Raw genomic sequence first — 21,924 nt, 5'->3', positions numbered from 1 at the left:
CCCCCAAAACCCGCTTTTCTTGCTCACATATCTCAATAGAGTGTAACTTGACTCACTCTTCCATCATTTTATTTTTGAGAGCTATTGTCACCTTATATATTAAATATTTGCGTGTTGGTTTGTCTAATTCCACTATACCCCAAAATCTACAAGGGAGCCTAAAACACATTTCTGAAAAGAATGGGAATGGGGTGAGACTGGACAAGAATGCTGGTTGGACTTTAACAATGTATACTTCAATAGAACAAAAAAAGCTATAAGTAGTCTTCTGTGTTGCTGTAACAAATTACCACAGAAATAACAATTAATGAACACATTTTAAAAATTATTATAGTTCTATAGGATAGAAGTTTGACATGGGTTATACTTAGGCTAAAATCAGGGGTTGGCAGGGCAGCATTACATTTTCTAGGGGCCTTAGGGGAGAATTTGTTTTCTTGTCCTTTGCAGTTTCTGGACAATACCCACATTCCTTGGTTTGTAGCCCTTTTTCCACATCTTCAAATCCAACAACATTGAACTTTTTTAAAATCATTCTTCTCTAGGCATATTTCCTTCTCTGTCTTCTCCTATTCCCTTATTGTACAGTACTATTAAGGGCCCTGTCATCACATTGGGTGTACCAGGATATTAAGATATAATAACCCTATATGCAAACTTAATTCCATCTGCAGCCTTAATTCTCTTTCACTATTAAACCTAGCATATTTACATATTCTGGGAATTAGAATGCGGACAACCTTCAGTGAGACATTTCTGACTACTACAAATAGCCAAGAGCCTGATCGTTGTGTAAACAAAAGTTTCAGAAATAGTTCTGAGAAATTAAAAGAGAGTTTATTCTGACATAATTTAAGGATCAGGGAACATAGTTTTTAATATAAACCAAAGACATTCTCCAAAATGGTGAAGATAGGGAAGGGGTTCTAAAGATATAAGTTGCAAGAGGGTGACTAACAAAGAGGAGGCTTGCTAGGGAAATAGGATAATAAACTTAGACCACAATTTTTCTTATTGGAGGGACAACTGGACCTTCAATATTGAGTTGACTCAGTGGTCATCATGTGATGTTATGAGTTAAAAACAATGAATAACATAAGATTAAACATTTATCAATGTCCTAGTTTCAATTCAGTAGTCATCAGTCCAGTAGTCATCTTTTCAAGCAATTTTTTGGGGGGAAACAAGATTGCTTAGACATAGTCCAAAGATCATTGTGCCTTTTCTATAACATTACAAAAGGTTTTAGAAATACAGAGGACAAGATGCTGCAAATTTTAGTTTATAAATAATTCTTGAAGTCTATGAGAAAAGTACTAAAAATGGAAAACAGGTACCAAAAAGTAAAAAGTCAATTATAGGAAACAAAATCTTACAAACATTAAACTAATGAAGAAGTTTAACATCACAGTAGTCATTTTAATGACTAAGGAAAACTTCTTTATGGTCTTTACTTATTAAAAAATTTAACTATGATAATACTATGTACTCATTAGGCCATAGTAAAACATTTAATGGGAAATTTTAAGTGAAATTTTATGATACATTTAAAGTATGAAAATATTATAAAACACAGTATTTCAAACCAGTGGTATTTTTTTATGCAACCTGGTAAATTATCATTATGTTAGTTACCATAAATTTCTACCAAATATATGGGATAATATCGGGGTTAGGAGGATTCTAGATTAGTTTTTAGGCTTTCTCTATTCTAGGAATTGCCTTAAAAAAACCTTCATAAAATTCATTACAGTAATAATTCTTATTATGCTAAGAACAAACAAAAAAAGGGAAAAAGGAGTAGAAGCAATGTGAAGATTAAGGGTTATACCAGGAACCTGGGTTTCAGGGCTGATTTGGTATGCATCCTCCAAATGCACTCTCCAAGCTACCAGCTGGAGCAGGATAATAGGCTTCTGTACTCCCTGCTAAGCACCCAAATAAATAGAATTAATGTTAAATAAAAAATCTAAAATGAATACTTATAACTCTATTGACTTCATAACAATGTTTCCTAAATTTTTAAGGTTTTTAAAATTTTATTTAAATTGTTGTTACAGTAAAATTTTCTATCTTTTACTCCCATCCCAACCCACCCACCCAACCCTGCTCTCCTCCCTCCCATTTCCACTCGCCCCTAGTTTTTATCCATATGTCCCTATACTCGTTCCTGTAAACCCTTCCCCTTCTCCCTTGGAATTCCCCTGAAATTCCCTCTCCTCTCCCCTCTGAACTCTGTCAGTCTGTTCTTTATTTCCATGTCTTTGGTTATATTTTGCTTGGTTCTTTGTTTTGTTGTTTAGGTTCCTGTCAAAGGTGAGATCATATAGTATTTGTCTTTCACTGCCTGGCTTATTTGGCTTAGCATAATACTTTCCAGTTGCATCCATGCTGTTGCAATGGGGAGGAGCGCCTTCTTTCTTTCTGTTGCATAGGATTCCATTGTGTAAATGTACCATAGTTTTTTGATCCATTCATTTACTGATGGGCATCTAGGTTGCTTCCAACACTTGGCTATTGTAAATTGTGCTGCTATGAACACTGGGGTGCATAGATTCTTTTGGATTGGTGTTTCAGGGTTCTTAGGATATAATCCTAGCAGTGGCATTGCTGGGTCAAAAGGCAGATCCATTTGTAGTTTTCTGAGAAAATTCCATACTGTTTTCCATAGTGGTTGTACCAATCTGCAATCCAGCCAACAGTGTACTATGGTACCCTTTTCTCTACAACCTCTCCGACACTTGTTGTTTGTTGCTTTGTTTATGATGGCCATTCTGACTGGTGTAAAGTGGTATCTCGTTGTGGTTTTAATTTGCATCTCTTTGATAGCTAGTGATACTGAGCATCTTTTCATGTGTCTCTGGATTTTCTGTATGTCCTCCTTGGAGAAGTGTCTGTTCAAGTCCTTTGCCCATTTTTTAATTGGGTTGCTTGTCTTCTTAGAGTGGAGTCATGTAAGTTCTTCATATATTTTGGAGATTAAACCCTTGTCTGAGGTATCATTGGCAAATATGTTTTCCCATACAGTTGGTTCTCTTTGTATTTTAATACTGTTTTCTTTAGCTGTGCTAAGAATTTTTATACTTAAAAAAATAATTCAACTGATTTTTCTCACTTTTGTTGAACACACTTCAGAGTCTACATACTCTGATATTGTTGTTGCGATTTTGGTGACAAAAAATAATAATAAGCTCATTTTTATCTAGCTCTATAAAAATGATGAGATGTTTAGAAAAATAATTTTCTGAATCAAATTAATTCTAGAAACTTCCTAAACTCTCACTGATTATGGAAAGGAAAGGCTACCTCTATTCAAGTCAGACATGACCTGAAGATATAGATGATGAACTTCAATTACCTTAATAACATCTGTCCAATGCCTCTTGCTTTTTTTTCCTTCTCTGTCTAGTGTACTTTATTCTAATTATGAAATCTATCCTTTCAGGATGACATCTTTTTCCTTGGCATCTGTGAAGAATTGAAATTCATTTTGAGAGCTAAGAATGCCTAGAAGTCATAGGCAGGTTTATATAACAAGTTAGGTGTTTTGTCATTTTCCCTGTTATTTATTATTTTGCCCTTATCTGCCTGAGTAGAATAAAGTACATTGCTGCTAGCCTTTTCAACTACAATAAAAATGAATAAAGCTTTTAAATAATATGTACCATAAAATCATGTTAGAATAGATTTGTTTTTTGTTAGTTTTGTTTGTTCAGAGTAGGGTAGGTTATTGCTGTTATTTTGTGTTTGTTAAGCAAAGCATAAATTAGATGAAAATAGCAGGAAATCACAAATTGACTTTAGGACTTTCATATGAGTACCTGGGCAAAATAGTGACAATTAAGGAGTGTCTAGTAGATTTATCCAAGTATAAAAAGTTATCTGCGAATATATATGTGATAGATATATATTCAGCTGATATATTTTATACATATAGTACTTTACAAATTCTTAATAATTAAGTAGGTAAATGTTTATATTTACAACTAATTTACTTCCATTTTGTCTTTTCACTATCTCTATTAGTTAATCAGAATATATGGGTAAGTCTTATTATATTCTTTTGAGCTCTTTAATCTTTCCCTTTTCTGGGTCTTTTTAAGATTCAAGATTACAAATGATATCAAGAAAAATTCAGCATACTAGTTATATGATAGATGCAAGAGAAGTGTCTTTAGAGAGTAATGTCTTATGGGGCCAGAAAAGTTCTGTTATTACTATCTCATATGGGACTTTTCTTTGTATTTATAACCAAGAAAGGTGACAATGGACTTCTACTTTTTCTTACAAATACAAAATAAATCTTCAGTATTATTCTCTTTTTATTCCAAAAGGAAACTTGGATTTTCTTTTCATACTACACATACATACAAAAGCAACATTTCAATAAAAGCCACCAATGAGTGATTTCATGTAATGTTCTTTGTCTGAAAGTGCTTTCTAGGTAGTAAATGTAATGATCAGATAGGTGGATTTCTGCACACTCCCTGGGTGACCATTCCCTGATGTTCGAAGTACTGTGATACTCCTAACCAATTGATCTTGTGGTACTTGCCTTAGGGACCAGCAGCTCTCCTCTCATCCCCTCATTAGCTTTCTACCATGCAGGCTTTTCTGTCCCATCCAAGAGGACTGAAATAATCATTATTACATATCACATTGACATTGCTACACATGTGCTTAAACTGGTTTGCATTCTGGAGACTTTCAAATTAGATTTTAATTATTCACTGGAATGCTAAAACCTCATGAGTGATTGTTTCAACCTATCCCATCTTCCTCCCATGTGTCTCTTTCTTACCTTTCAATTTGAAACAGTTTAATAATATAATACCTAGACCTCTCTGTTCTTTACTTCTGTCCTCTCCATGGTCATTTTTTTTGGTCTTCTATTGCACAAAGAATTCAAGGAGCCCTTACAGTTACTAGTAACCTTGTTCTCCAAATTATTTTATAATTTTTGTTATTTTCAAAGAATTATATTCACTCTTCAGAGAAGAGCTGATAATGCTATCTTCATTCTGTCTTAATATAAATTAATAAAATTTGTTTTAACAGCAAATTACTAAGACTCTTTTTATCCAAAATACTTAAGGTAATGAGTTTCTTTATGTGATGCACATAGTTTAACATAATGTTTCCAAGGATGTATCCTATGCCTGGTCAGAGATTGAAAAGTAAAATTCACTCTGACCTACTATTGAAAATCTTTTTAGATCATTTAGAAACAGTAAAAATCTCAACTTTATTTTATTTTTAAAGCATATATATATGCTTCATTTATTCTAAATAGAGCATATATATATATATATATATGCTTTACTTATTCTATATAGAATAGATTTATATTCTATATAGAATAGAATATATTTAGAGTAGAGCATATATATATGCTCTATTTAGATAGAGGGCAAGGGAAAGAGAAAGAAAGGGAGAGAAACATCAATGTTTGGTGGTCTCTGTCATGCCCCATGCTGGGGACCTGACCTGCACGTGCCTTGACTGGGAATCAAAACCACTATGATTTGGTTCACAGTCTGCCACTCAATCCACTAAGCCACACCAGCCAGGATTTATTTTTAAAAATGTTTCAGTAATGCAAAGATCACGTTGCCTCTGAATTTAAACAAAATAAATAAAACATTATACCCATTATGTTTATACTAATGAAACATCCAACTTCTGAAAGATTTCAGATGATGATGGGAAATGGTAGAGAAGACCCTGATGATCTATTCACTGGGATTTTTAACACTAAAGTATAAATATATATAAAGGTGAGTGCTGAAGGTGCAGATTGTATAAATATCATGTTATTAACAATGATACAGGTATAAGTATATAAGTAGAAGAGAAAATTTCAGACATATGTATATAGGCATAGATGTATATTGAGGGAATTGTGAGGGAGGAAGAAACTTTATCTTCAGTGTTCTTTTGACTGGTCTAAGAATTCAATCTACATGAGACAGATTAACAAGAGGAAATAACCACATTTAATTACATGTATACATGTGGGAATTAAATACATATGAGAGTCAGAAACCCCCCACATACATGAGAGGTCAGAGACTATAAAGGGAAAACGAGATATATATGGCATCTTGAGGTAAAGATGGGGTCAGGTGCTTGTGGACTTCAGAGTGTTAGAGGGAAGGAAGGTCATTGTAGTACAATAAGAAGAACAGATATTAGGTAGACATTTGTCTTACCATAAAGATAGATTTTTTAAAAGTTATCTCTGATTATCTCTTATTATGGGCAAGGTCCCTAATTTAAATTGTTTTGGTAGTCAAGGCAAAGATGAGTGGGGAGAAGATTCTTAAGCTCTTGGGCTGTCCATTGCTTTAGCTCAAAATAGTCTACACATCACAGGGCCACATCTTGGGATGACTCATTCTGAACCCCTACAGAATAATTAGGTTAGAATTATATGGGAATATTTTAGAAACAGAGAGAAAAAGGAGAACAAGAAGGAGCAAAAAGGAGAGGAAAAGGAAAAAAATGTGTATGCTAATCTAAACTCCATTGGAGGGAAAACATAATTTTTCTTCTACCCTTCTATGTTCTGTGACTAAGACCCCCTTGTAATCAAAGATCAATATAAGGAAAACAAATAGAAGCTGATTCACATTATTCCCTTCTGCAACGTGGGAGGCACCCAGAAAAACTTAGTAAAACTCTGTTAAATGACCCAAGCCACCATGAAAAATACCATCTTTAACTTAACACATAAATATCTTGAAGACCAGTTAAGGGAGGTTATCAGGAAAAGCACAGTAAACAAAGGTAAGTTGGTTAAGCAAATTTAAGTCTTCCTTTTCCATTAGTGAGGGTTTCTGGGTGTGCCTCATGCTTCTCTCCCTAGTATAGTGAGGGAAACATCGTTATAAATAAGAGTTTTTTTCCTATAAATATACACCTCCCTTACAAAAGGCTAACCTGTACTGTTTTCAAAGATTCTTTCATGCCTTCAATTTTGCAAAAAATAATCAGCTTAAAATAACCCTTATGCCTAAGAGTTATATTCTGGGTGGCACATTCTGCCACACTTCAACCCTATAATTTTTTACATGAAGAAGTATAAGCAAAAAGTGTTGAGACTTGCTATAAGACAGCCTGGCTACTTAAAGGCTGGCAGGAGTGCATTTCTGCAGCACATTGAGTGTAAGAGCAGTGTAAGAGTCCTGGAGGCCAGCAGGAATCAAGACTCCACTTATAGAATTCAGTATTTGGTAATATAATTTGGGGCCAGTTACTTAATCTCTTTGTGTTTCATTTTCTTCATAAAATAGGCATTATGAGAACACATTTTCTGCATTGGAATATGAGAAAAATTAAAGTTGTGTAATGCTAAATCTGTTCATGGCCTTACTGGCACACTCTCAGACACCCTCAGAGCTATTTGGATTAGCTCACCTTTCACCTGAGTCTCATCCACTTTATGCCTTTTTAAAGCATGCAATATTTCTATGTAGTTATACATTTGCAAGCTATTCATCTAGAACCCATGGGGGACCAATACTGAATTAAAGGTCACTGAAGGTTTTAGTTAACATTTAGTAATATTAATCTTAAAGTGTGTAAAATGAACTCTTTTCTTTTTTCATTTCTTAAATAGAGGTGACACTGGTTAATAAAATTACATATGTTTCAGTTGTAAAATTTTATAGAACATCATCTGTATATTTTCTTGTGTGTTCACCATCACAAGTTAAGTCTTCTTCCATTACCATTTATCTCTCCTATACCCTCTTCTACCTCCCCCAATCTCCCTCTCCCTCTGGTAGTCACCATACTGCTGTCTGTGTCTATGAGGTTTATTTTTGTTAATTTCTTCACCTTTATCACTCAGTCTCCTTTCTAAGATAAACTATTCAAATGACATTAAGAAAAACACAAATGTCATATGATTTCACTTATAGGAGGAATCTAAAGAACAAACTAAATGAAAAAACAAAGCTGAAACAGACTCATAGACACAGAGCGTAGACTTGTGGTGACCAGAGGGGAGGGAGTTTAGGGAATTAGGTGAAACAGGTGAAGGGATTAAGAAGTACAAATTAGTCATTACAAAATAGTTATGGAGTTGTAAAGTACAGCATAGAGAATATAGTCAATAATATTGCAATAACTATGTATATTGCCACTTGGGTACTGGAAATATCAGGGGGCACCCTTTGTAAAGTATATGATTGTCTAATCACTACAGTATGCTTGAAACTAATATTAAATAATATTGAAACTAAATTATAGTTGAAAAATAAAAAAGAAACTGATTTTAGTGAAATAAAACTTACTTTAATAGTAAATATTTTTTAATGTTGTTTTTTGTTATTATATCCTAAGTTGATAGTTTAATGTTATATATTTTAAAATATTTATTGGAAGAGGCTTAAAATGGTCAGAATCAGCTTAAATTGCTGTTATATAGAGCCATAATTTCTGGGCTCAAACCTGATTGTATAAGCCCTTCTTTCACATTCTGTCTTTGCCGGTATCCTTTAAGATGAATAATGCTTTCTCTAGGGCAACAATTCTACTTCTAAAGCCTAATAGACCTTTCTCTTTACTTTGTATTCTTTGTTAAAGCCTTTATAATGGAGAATGCCTTTCTTTGTGTCCTGCATTTTCCCTTATCTGAAGGGAAGGCTGCCTTCTGGCAGTCCCTTTAAGTTCCAGGAGGTTGCTATAACCTTGTTTGTGATTAGGTTACCAGCAATCTGCTACTTTCCTGCATAATGCATTTCTAAAACACTAATGAAAGAAAAATGAGCCAAACAATGACTTTTCTTAGGTTTGGGTGGGATGGCAGATGGATCTTTTGGTTCTCAGAGAGAAAAACAAGTATATCTCATTTTCAGTTCATATTGTTTTGGAATATTGTATGTGCTTTTATTTATTTTGTCTTTTTTTACCTATCACTTTAGGACACACAGTGCACTAGCTTAAAAGGAATGATAAATTAAAGCTACAAGATGGCCAAAGTTGTTAAAGCTATTGATTTATATTTTTGACAGGATTTTTTAGTTTGTGGATTTACTTTAATATTTGTATCATCACTGCTTAACCTTTCAAAATGTTTTTCCACTACTTGGTAAGAGTTAGAGAACAAAGTACAATAAGACACACAAAGAATTTAACAGATCACTGCTCTGCCAAAAATGTCAAAACGTGAGTGTGACTGGTTTATAGTGAAGAAGAGCAGAATATGCCACCTCAAAATATGCCTCTTTGAATAAGGATTATTTTGAGCTTGTTATTTTTAAAAAACAACAGACATAGGGAAAGCCTTGAAAACCAAGAGACATTTGTAAGAGACATTTATGTGTATAAGGGCAATCATTATTTTCAGGGATGTCTAAATACCTCTCCCTACCAAAAAGAGGAGGATGACCAAATTCTAGAAACTCTCATCAAGGAGAAGAAAGCTCCTTAAAATCTGCATAACAACCAGGCCCTTGTTTACTGTGCTTTTCCTGATAACCTCTAGTAACTGGCAAATACACTTCCCCCAAAGTCTTTTTATATCTTTAGCTGGTTATGGTACTTAAGGTGGTGGTTTGGCCACTTTGGAGGGTTAATTAATTATGCTTGGTGTATCACATGAATATAGGAGGTATATGTAACATTAAACTTGTATGTATTTATATTTGTTTTGTTCATCTTTTTTTTTTTTTAATGATGAAAGGGTCTGAGTCAAAAACCTAGATTGGTTGAGAGAAATTTTTTCCCCTATAGATGTCCCATCAAGCTAGTACTCAAAATGTTAGTTTTCCAGTTGATATATTAATATTTATATTATGCACATGAGATATTGATAAGTGCATGCTCACATTCTGCATTTAGAATAACACTGCCATTTGTTAGTTATAGAGGAGAAAAAAACAAAGTGAATTTTCTTGGGACAGAATGAAAATTTCTTCAATGTAAAAAATGACCTTGAGCCCTGGCTGGTGTAGCTCAGTTGATTGAGTGCAGGCTGTGAACCAAAGTGTCACAGGTTCGATTCCCAGCCAGGGTACATGCCTGGGTTGCAGGCTATGACTCCCAGCAACCACACATTGGTGTTTCTCTCTCTCTCTCTCTTTCTCCCTCCCTCCCCTCTCTAAAAATAAATAAATAAAATCTTTAAAAAATGACCTTGAATATCATGGGACAGTAGAAGTAGTTGAAGAAACCTACAAATTATTTATAGAGAAAATCTATTTTCTCTATATATTCCATATTATGTAGAATGTGTGTAATATAATTTAGTTTATTGTTGTTGTCATCAATATTTTATAAACAGAAAAATTTGAGTGATGATAGCAACAGGGTAGATAGGTATGGGTTTAAAGTTGCATATAATGTACCAACGGACGAAATATTCAGATGACTCTGTTATTGTATTTTGTTAATCACTAGCTCTATATTTCACCAGTGATCTGCAGAAGACAGAAAGGATGCAGAATGATAATTGTAGATAGGAACTTAAAATATTTTCTCTTCAAATTGAAGACTATATGTTGTTCTTGTGTTCTTAATGGCATGTAAAATGGTGAATCCTTTCCAGAAGGTTTTAAATTTACTGTACCAAGACATACCAGAAGAATCACTATCTATGGCAGCTATAGCTTTATAAAGTGTTTTTCTTAAATAAGGTTTTAAAGGAGAAATTACTCCTGATCCATAGGCTGTATGATGGATATTGTGTTATCAGGAATGAAAATAACATTAATCTCACTGTACATCTCCATAAAAAACTCTTGGGTAACCAGCTACATTGCTAGGGAGCACTACTATTTTGAAAGAAATCTTTTTTTCTTATAAACAGATAAACAGAAACAGGTATGATGTTATCAAGTCTTTATTGTTTTGTTTATAGAGCACAGGTATATTATATTTAACGCAATTTTTAAGGGTCCTAGGATTTTTGAAATGGTAAATGAGAATTGACTTCAATTTAAAGTTAGCTGCATAACATAAGTCCCTAACAAAAGAATCAGTCTGTTTTTGTGGCTTTGAAGCCAGGTATTGACTTCTTCTCTCTTGCAATGGTGGTCCTAAAGGACATCTCCTAATAGCAGACTGTTCCATCTATATTGAAAATCTGTTGTTTAGTGTGGGCATCTTTGTTAATTGAGGTTGCATCTTCTACATTTGTTAGTACTTGCTGCCTCACCTGGTATTTTTATGTTATGGAGATGCCTTTTTTCCTTAAACCTCATGAACCAACAATCTACACTAGCTTTAATCTTTTCTTCTGCAGCTTCTTCACCTCTCTCAGCCTTCATAGAATTGAAGAAAGTTAGGGCCTTTCAGTAGATAAGGCTTTGGCTTAAGGGAATGGTGTGGCTGTTTTGATTCTGTATTCAAACCACTAAAACTGTCTCCATATCAGTAATGAGGCTGTTCTGCTTTCTTAAGATCCACGTGTTCTCTGGATGGGGTAGCACTTTTAATTACCGTCATGAACTTTTCTTTTTCATCTACACCTTGTGTGACTGTTTGGTACAAGAGGCTTAGCTTTTGGTCTGTCATATCCTCCAACATGTCTTCATCATTCTAAATTTAATAATTTCTACCTTTTGATTTTCAGTGAGAGATGTATGACTCTTCTATCATTTGACCACTTAGAGGCTGTTTTAGGGGTATTAATTGACCCAATTTCAATATTGTTTCTCAAGGAATGTGATGGCCTAAGGAGAGGGAAAGAGACAGGGTGGTAAAGCACTCAGAAACACACACATTTATTAAGTTTTCTGTCTTATATGGATGCATTTTTGGTGCCCCAAAACAGTTATAATAGTACATCAAAAATCACTGATCACAGATCTTTGATCACAACCATAACAAATATAAAAATAAAGAAAAAGTTCAGAATAGATGAGAATTACCAAAATGTGACACATTGATACAAAGTGAGCAAATGCTGTTGGAAAAATCATGCTAATGGATTTAGCTGATACAAGATTTCAGAAGTCTTCAATTTGTAAAAACTCAATGTGTGCAAAGCACAGTAAAGCAAAATGCAATAAAATGAGATACGTAGTCATTGTGAATGCAGTAACATAAATTAAAATATGTTGAAATGTACTTTTTTTGTCTGTTTCTTTGGTGCTTGATTTAGTTTCAGAGAAGTCATTAATGCAAAGGGTGTTAGTACAAAGTCATTAATACAAAGAGTAGCTGATAGTAAGAGTTACAATTTTTTAATAGAAGCAATTTTGAGTTAATGTACTGCATTGTGTTGAACTGTAGTAATTAGATCACAAACATTAAATACAGAAAACATGGTATATAATTTTGACCCAGCTAAAAGTGTCTTCTCTGACAAGCTAATTCCATCAAGGGCTGTGCTATACATTTCTCATAAACCATTTCCAATTCTGTAATTCCAAGATTCTCTGATAAAGTACTTAAATTCCAATAGTTATTGCAAAGAAGAGTGTTCATAGAAATGTGATTTGCATATTGAAGGGGTTTATAATAAGCTTCTCCAAAATATGCTACTTTGGCATGTGGATTATTTTGAGCTGAAGGCAATCAAGGTATAGCAGACAAAGGTAAAACTTTTATCTCTCCCTTAATTTCCTCAAAGAATTTAGATAGGGGGCCTGCACCAGAAAAAGAGATTTTTTCAGAGATTACAATTTTATCTGAAAGACTTATCAGCATGGCAGGGAAAACGTAATTACCAAAACACCTGCCTTTCTTATCTACTGTGAACTACTCTCTTCCCTTTTGACACCAGGGTTCAGATCTCATTCCTTAACTTGGCCTGGTATATGCGCCTCAATTGCCCAACTTAATTTTGAGTCTCATGTCTCTGTAAGGTTTCTGTATGTACATACTTAAATTTGTTTTTCTCTTGTTAATCTGATTTATTTCTTTTTTATTGTTAGACCACCCAAAGATCCTAGAAATGCAGAAGAAAAAAAATTTCCTTCCTCACTATATAAACTTAAAAATTATATTTTATTTTAGTTTTTATTACATAGGGAATAAGTTATAAAGTCAAACCAAAGAAAGTTATTATAATAGGAACTGTACACAAGCACAATGTTGGCAGTGGGGTTATGATACCAAGTCGGATAAGTAAGTCTATGCTCTAAGGGAGCTTCGTGTCTGCAAGTATATGAAAAAATAAATAAAAACATATAAAAGCTTTAAAAAGTCAAACTTAGGGTTTTGAACAAAAGTAAAATTATATATAACAAAGTTCTAAATCATTGTTTAAGAAACCAACATGCCAGAAAGTAGAAAGTTTTCTTAATTTGAATATGAATGTTCATTTAATTAGCAACCAGTAATCCATGTCTGATGATCAAAAATATATATTTTTAATTATTTTCCCTTTCTATGCAGAAACAAAATTTGTTGCAATTTTATATACCTATTTAAATATTTACTCACTATACTTGCTTTTAATTCTGTTTTCAGTTTTAATTGTTTTCATAAACATTATATCAATAGAACTTTCCTAAAAATGACAGAATTTAGCGGTTATTAGATAACTAAGCTTGCGATACCTAAACCTAATGAATCACTGTTTTCTATGTTATCATTGACAAATATCCATGCAAATTCTGCTTTAACATTTTAAATAATCCATTCATTTTGAATCTAGATTGAATATCTTGATACAAGATAACTCAAATGCTAGTCTTTCGTTTTACATATTGTCCTAAATATCTATTTGACTATTTGAGAAAACATTATTTACTGTGAGGAGTGAACATAACCAAAGAATCGGAGGTCTTTAAGTAAAATCCAGTAGACATAGGTTTTCCCATATACTCTAATTTTCTAAGAGTGTTGTTAGCTCTGATTATCCTACTCTGTTTCTTCCAAGTGACATTATCTGGATTAGTAACAGCAATATAAGGCAAACAAACCAAAAGGAAGCTAGAGAAGAAAGTGAAGATGGTTCTGCCAAAAACATTCTCATAGGAAATGACAAGATAATTTAGAACTTCCAAATCTACTTCAGAAGAAATCAGGCTGCTGCACTCCATTGCCAGTAGCCTAGCATTCATCAGCACAACAGATACTTTAACAGCAATAGTAGTATCTGTCATTAGCAGGTATTTTTGTCATTAAATTAACAGTTCTATTTTTATTTAATAGCAAAAATGGAGATTAGATTGAAATTTGTCTGAATATTTTTATCATGACTAATACAGGCATTTTTAATTGAGATGTACCTAGAAGGATTTTTGTCCTCTTTATCATTTTATTTTATTTTTTTGTCCCATACTAAGAGTGACAGGTTCAAATGTATGAGAAACCAAAGAACCATTATTAAGTTACATCTGTGATACTACATTATTATTTTCTTCAGTTGGGATCTAGCCGTTATACTACACAAAATCATGGGAATCCTAAGACTAACAAGACACACAAGACAACACCAGTGAGATAATAATTTGTTGTCACATGTAACAGTTGTAGCAAAGGAATGGTAGAGAGAAAAGAATCACCTACTTGCTCCAACTTTAGGAGATTAAAGTTATATTCATTGTCTGTACTTCTTCACCTTTTCACACTCAGTACACCCTTCAAACCTAACCTTGTAGCTTGCTACATTCTTATTTCAAATTATTTTTTCCCCTGAACCACTTATTATTATTAAACTTATGGGGGTGATATTAGATAATAAGATTACATAGGTTTCAAGTGCACATTTCTATCATGACTTGTATCTTACATTGTGTGACCACCATCCGGAGCCAAATTACCTTCCGTCATGATGCATTTGATCCCCTTTACCTTCTACTACCTCCCCACCCCCATCCATACTGTTGTCTATGTCTGTGAGTTTTGTGTTTATTTCTGGTTTATTTATTTGCTGCTTTAAGTTTTATATCCCACATAGAAATAAAATCATATGGTTCTTAATTTGTCTGTCTGACTTATTTCACTTTACATGATATTCCTAAAGTCCATTTATGTTTTCACAAATGGAAATCTTTCATCTTTTCTTATGGTTGCATAATATTCCACTGTACATACGTACAACATCTTTATTAAATCATCTATTGAAGGGAACTTTGGTGGTTTCTATGTCTTGGCCACTGTGAATAATGCTGCAGTGAACATAGTGGTGCATGTGGCTTTGTGAATGCAGTATTTAAGTTTTCAAATAGATATACAGAAGGGAGGTTGCTGGGTTATATGGTAACTCTCCCCTTAACTTTTTGAGGAACCTCTGTACTGTTTTCTATAGTAGCTTTACCAGTTTACATTATCTCCAGCAGTGAATGAGGCATGGCTAACTTTGACAATTCATCAATGCCCTTCCAAATGCAACATTGATTTGACTTTTTGTGTTATAAAGGCACATTGAACTTTCTCTCTTACTAGTCTTTACATTTATCACACCATTTATTTTGGTTGACTTTTTGTCTTTTGGGCATATTTTTCATAGCGCCTTTCTGTAGATTTTTAAATACATTTCTGTTGTTTAACCTCACCAAACACTATGATATACCAATGAAAAATACTGTTAATAATTTTGTCATTCAAGCTGTTTTCAAATATTTCTGGTAGTTTCCCCTTCCATGGGAATGTTTGGATTGTATTTCATGGATCCTTTTTGACTATCTTTAAACAAAAATTGTTGTTGAATTTATTGGGGTGAAATGGCTAATGAAATTATATAGGATTCAGGTGTAAAATTCTGTAATATGTTATCCGTATGCTGTATTGTGTATTCACTATCCAAAGTCAAGTCTTCTTCTATCATAGTTTATCCCCCTTATATCCTCTTCTACCTTCCCCAACCCTCCTCTTCCTTTGGTAATCACCATACTATGGTATATGTTTATGAGTTTTTTTCCTTAATCCATTCACCTTTTCAACTCAGCTCCCCAAACCCTCTCTCCTCTGACAGCAGTTTGTTCCTGCATATATGATTCTCTTTTTGGTTTGTTACCTCATTTCATTTATTAGACCCCAAGATTCCACATATAAGTGGAATCATGTGGTATTTGTCTTCCTCTGACTGGCTTGTTTCACTTAGCATTATGCTCTCCATGTATGCTGTTGCAAAAGACGAGATTTCATCCCTTTTTATGGGTGTGTGGTAGTCCATTGTGTAAATGTCCCACAGATTTTTAATTCACTCATAAACTGATGGGCTCTTGGACTGATTCCAAATATCTTTGACTATCTTAATGGCTGTGATGAGGAGAAACATGATTTTTGCAGGCATTTAATTGCTGCAGTGATACCCTGCAGAGTTCTTTTCTTTCTAACATGATAACAAGTAATATTCAAGATGAGCAAATTCTTCAAAGACACAGGACAGATATTTAATGTGAGAGAATAAGCAGTGAAATTTAAAAAATAATTACTTATATAATTTTACATATATTACTATATATAACTTTTATATATAAAATATGTAATATTTGTATAAACTATATATGTATAAAATCAGTGATGTTATAGTTTCATTAACATTGTCCTTCCTCAACATTATAGCTTTTTCATTTTCTGATTACTGAAGGATTTCAATTTTACCCCGTATTTCATTTATTCATTTTGGTACAATGCAGCATTCATTGACAATTCTGTATTTAAATATGTCTGTGTAATAAGTCATATCAAAAATTAGCAGCTAAAAACACAACTCTTTTTGCAGTTAATATTAATCATCTATCTGGTTCATCTTATTTGATTGTTTCTGGCTCAAGAATTCTGTCAGGTTGGGCTGTGGTTTCTTCTGAAGGCTCTATTGTAAAGAAGCCTCTTCCAGGCTGATTTGTGTGGTTATTTGCCAGTCACCATACTTTGCAACATGATTCTCTGTGAAGCTGCCTTACAACACAGCAGTTGGTTTCTGTCAGGGTGAATGACCCAGACTGAGCTAAAGAGTATGTGCAAGGTGGAAGCCATGGTCTCCTGGTAATGTAATATTGGAAGTAGCATGCAACGTGACATCACATCTATCATATTCTATTAGTTAAAAGTGTGTCAGTAAATTCAGTCCATATTAAGGAAAGAAGATTACACAAATGCATAAGATTAGGAGTTGAAGATCACTGAGAGACATCTTAAAGGTTACCTTCCACAATTTTATTACAGTTTTGATTATAAACTGAATTTGTAAAACAATTTTTATAAAACAATAATTTATAAAAACACTTATTAATCTTAAATGTATTTTTCTTCCATCTAAAGGTGAGGATTAATAAATCAGGGAACTACATTTTAAATTCTCTGTTATTTCTTGGTTCATAAAAAAATTTCTGGGACTATTTTTAAGGTTCTAAAACTCTAAAATCCCTCCTTTTTCTAATCTTTCGTATTACACTGCTGATCTTTCATATTACACAGAGAGTACCACAAGCACTGTTTTGTGGTACTCTCTCCCTTTCCAGAAAACAGACTTCACCATGAGCTTCTTATTATGTGGAAAATGTGCAATATTAGTAAGGGAATTCATTTCTTAAACATTCATGGTAAGCCTGCTAAAGTGTCTGTGCATGTACTCACATGGTTACTATAACTCCCATAACAGAAACCTTCTAATCTGTGCTTCCATTTTGGGGAAGACGTTTACTTAGACTCTGAAAAGAGATTCCAGGGACTAAAGGCTTACAAGTGTTATTACAGCTTTCGATATACTAAGGAATAATGAATGTCTTTATGTGGTTTTTAAATTGTGCCTTTTCTAAAAGTTTTTAAATTAGTTTTCCAAAAGAAGTTTAGTGTAGTAAGTATTTTGGAAGCAATAGTTGTTTTCATTACAGCAGCATTTTAACTTTAAATATGAAAGACGTTTTAAAGCTTATACAATTGAATTGCAGAGAAGTTCCATGACCTTGGCAAATCATGTACATAGTTATTAGCATAACTAATACTGAACACAGAACTTTGTGTTTATATAGGTTTTCCTAAAACATACTGTTGTATATGTAATCTAGTGTATAATTATTATTAAAAAATAATGCTAAAGAGTAGATTGTTCACAGAGTATTTCCTACTCTCAACTGGCAAAATATTCAATTACATGTGAACAATGAACATCAACTACTCTGTCTTATTAGCGGTAACACCATTTGGTGTAAAAACATGAAGTGTCCTGAAGACCCTTCTATTGTTTGTCATGTAGGCCAGTATCAGCCAATTCAGAGACTGAAATTATTGATAGATTCATGGAATTTGAAATTTCAGAGATTTTTTTTATTTGAAAGTGTGTATTGCATCATGTTATTCCATGTAAAATATCTGAAATATATTACATGAAATTATAAACTATAAACTATAAACACTATAAACTAGACTTTAAAAAGCAAATAAATACTGCAAATACAATATATCATGGTGTCAAAACTGAAGGTGGTATTTTTTTTAATTGTCAGACTGTGTATCAGTCCTCTGTGCTTATTGGACATGGTTTAAGACATGAGTTAAATTCTGCTAATTAATAGAGTTATGAGTCGCAATATTTTAAATTTCATTTTTTATGTCTCCCATTATCTTTAAATACCTTGTGACTTATAAAAAGATGTGGTAACCTTCACTAACTTAGTAAAATTTCCCTTTTTTAGAAATAAAACTTTATTTTGTTTCATAATACATAAAAAGAGAAAGACATGTTGTTATTTAGGAACTTCAAGTCATAGTTTTCCTATCCTGACAGTATGATGAACATTTCTATGTTTTGTTGTCCACTGGAGATTAAGAGAAACTATTTAGGCCTCATGAAAAAAGCAAGCAAACAAACAAACAAACATAAAAAAACAAGAACATATCTATTTTTTAACTGCCTTACAGTGCAATGCATTTTCCTTACAATTAAAGAGCATTTTCTATTTTTTTCATGCTTACCTTTTCTCTTATACTTAACATCAACTTAATACCAAAAGTATTTTTCCCCAGGAAAATTAGAAATATCTGCTATTCATTTACATCCTAAAGTTTCATTGTCCTGTCTGATGTACTCTTTAAAATACTTTTCACAAAGCATATTCAAAAGCGTTTAATTCTAATATAAACAAGTCAGTGGGTGAAAGATGTAAAGCATGACTCAGTTTTAAGAGCAGTTTCTCAATTTTTTTCATGGCAGTGCTGTTTCTTTAGCACCTGACATTTCAAATTGTACTGTTGAGTAGAAAAAATGAAATATTTTCTGCTAAGTTGATTTAAGAAAGAAAAGATGGAATTTTAATATACTGAAATAATGTGTTTGGTTGATACACTTAAAATTTACCTGGTATATTTAGAAGTATTTAAAACAATGCATAGTTATTTACAAGGGAGCTTCCATAAGACTTCAGTTGATTTATCAACAGAAATATTATGAGGCAGAAGGTATTGTTATGAAATATTAAAAGTGATGATAAATAAGAACCTAAAACCAAGAATACTTTACACAGTAAGGCTATCATTTAAAAATAAAGGGAAAATAGAGGTTCCCAGACAAGAAAAAGCTAAAGGAGTTTGTAATGACCAAACCAGTATTATATGAAATGCTAAAGAAACTGCTTAGAAAGAAGGAGGAGGAGGAGGAAGGAGGAAAGGAAGTATGTGGAAGAGGAAGGGGGAAGGAAGAAAGAAAGATAGAAGAGGAAAACCAAACGTAAGCAAAAGAATAAAATAGCAATATAAACCAGGTCTGTCTGTAAAAAGTTCAGCCATTGTTAATATAATAAGAATGGTTTGCACAACATTGATGTAACCTGGCAGCCAAGGGGACTGGACTGGAATGCACATGCATGAAAAATGATGACTTCATTCTACTAGTCAGTGGGGGTGATAGACACCATGGAGTTAGCATGTCTACTGTGTGGCTGTAGCATTCGAAATAACTGAGCGAGTAGAGCAATGAACCTGCATCAAATTTTGCATTAAGCTTGAACATTCTTATGCAGAGACTATTCAGTAGATTCAGAAGTCCACAGCTTGGGCAACTGGTGATTGGCAGCTTCACCACCACAAGTGCCCCCTCATGAATTATGTCTCATGCAGAGTTTTTTGGCAAAACATCAAATTACCCAGGTCATTCAGCTCCACTACAGCCCAGATTTGGTGCCCTGCAACTTATTGCTTTCTCCAAACTAATATCACCTTTGAAAGGGAAGAGATTTTGGACTGTTGATGACATTCAGGAAAATACAAAAAGGCACTGATGGTGGTTGGGAGAACCGTGTGAGGCCCTAAGGTGCCTGCTTTGAAGGATACTGATGTGTCATTGTCTTGTGTACACTGTTTCTTGTATCTTGTATCTTTTTCAATAATGTCTCTATTTTTCATATTACATGGCTGGACACTTTCTGGAAAGGTTTTGCATATCTTTACCTTTTAGGAACCTTACCTATCTCTTGAAAATGTTCTATAAACTAATGTTAGCACTAGTTATTAAAATTAACTATCTAATTAGCTCTGTAAGTCTTTTTGATTTGACCCTGCTTATGAGAGGCTGACCTACAATGAGTTCCAATTACAAATTACGGCATGAGTTATATCCACCTTGGAGGTCTCCAGTCTCCCTTGGGAAGAGTACATAAACTGAAAATGAAAGTTCAGGAGCCAAAGCAAACATGAAATGAAGATTAGAGACAAATAAACACTAAATCAAAGGGAGAAACTGTGATAAAACATTTTTAATGAGTTTACTGTCTCACCTGGGTTGATCAGTTGCCTCTTGCAGACACCCTGACTGGGAACCAGGCCCTCAAGTCAGACATGTTCTCTTATTGGGAACTGAGTGGTGACCAAATGACTGAGCAACACTGATCAGGGCAATGTAATTTTTAAATGTTATAAAAGAAACATGTAAAAGTAATAATAAAATTCAGGGAGTTAATGCATATGATTCCCAGATTCGGTTTGTGGGGCTTAGGATATGAATTTATTATTATGCTTCTTAGAAAAAGTAACTTATGAACCAATTAGTCCTTTATGGATTGGTAATATTATACATGAAGCTGGAGACCATTACCATGAATCACACATTTAACTCCTGTGATAAGGGTAACCCCTATTAATTGAAAATGTATAGCAAGCTGAGTATTTTTCTTTAAATATCCCCAGGTTCTCTTATTGATGGGTTTATGGGACATAATGTTGAAAATTGTATTTTAAGAGTAAAGGTGAGATGAAATGGTAATCAGCTTTGAATGCCAGGCTAAAGAATGTGAATTATATAAAGTTGGGAATATTCAGGTAAGTTGCAGTATGTATTTTTAAAAAGAAGTATATTTTTATAATCCAGAAAAGGGAATTAAAATATTTTTTAATAACTCTCATATCCTAAAACTTTTTACCATATTATTTCATTATACAAAAGAAACTATATAATTAAAATTCCTATTAAGATATGATCAGCCATTCATTCTGTTTCTACTAATAAATCTGGAGAGACTAATCAACACAACTCTGGGAATATGAACATTCTTGCTTTCACCTTTGATCCTCAGATGGAATTATAAAAATATACTTGATTATTAGACCTCTTTTAATAATTATAATTACATTGGAACCATTGCATGGAATGCCTAAGATGATGTAGTTTTTTACCCATATGGGAGTTTCCTTTTACTCTCTGTATAGTTAGTTTATGCCCACACATTAACATTATTTTCCTAAGCATATATATTTTCCCTAAGTATATTTTTAATGGAGGCTTGCCATGTAAGACATTGTGCATTGCTGGACTTCATATCTGGAGAAGTACATAAGTATGGACCAAAATAATGTGGACCCTGGCTCATGGGGTCCGTGTAATTATGGATGAAAATGAGACGTTCACATGGATTACTGAATCCAGTGGAGGAAAAGGGAGGACATGGCTTTTCTCTCAAGGGGAGCAAAATCCTTGGCCCTTTCTCTAAAGAGCTTTTATTGTCTTACTGGGCACATTACAAGAAGGTCCTCATTAACTATGCACAGGCTCACTTTAGGTGGTTACCTTTTACAGAAAACAAAGGA

Source organism: Phyllostomus discolor, chromosome 11, assembly GCF_004126475.2.
Source record: "Phyllostomus discolor isolate MPI-MPIP mPhyDis1 chromosome 11, mPhyDis1.pri.v3, whole genome shotgun sequence".
NCBI classification, from domain to species: Eukaryota; Metazoa; Chordata; class Mammalia; order Chiroptera; family Phyllostomidae; genus Phyllostomus; species Phyllostomus discolor.
This window is presented reverse-complemented; position numbering follows the sequence as displayed.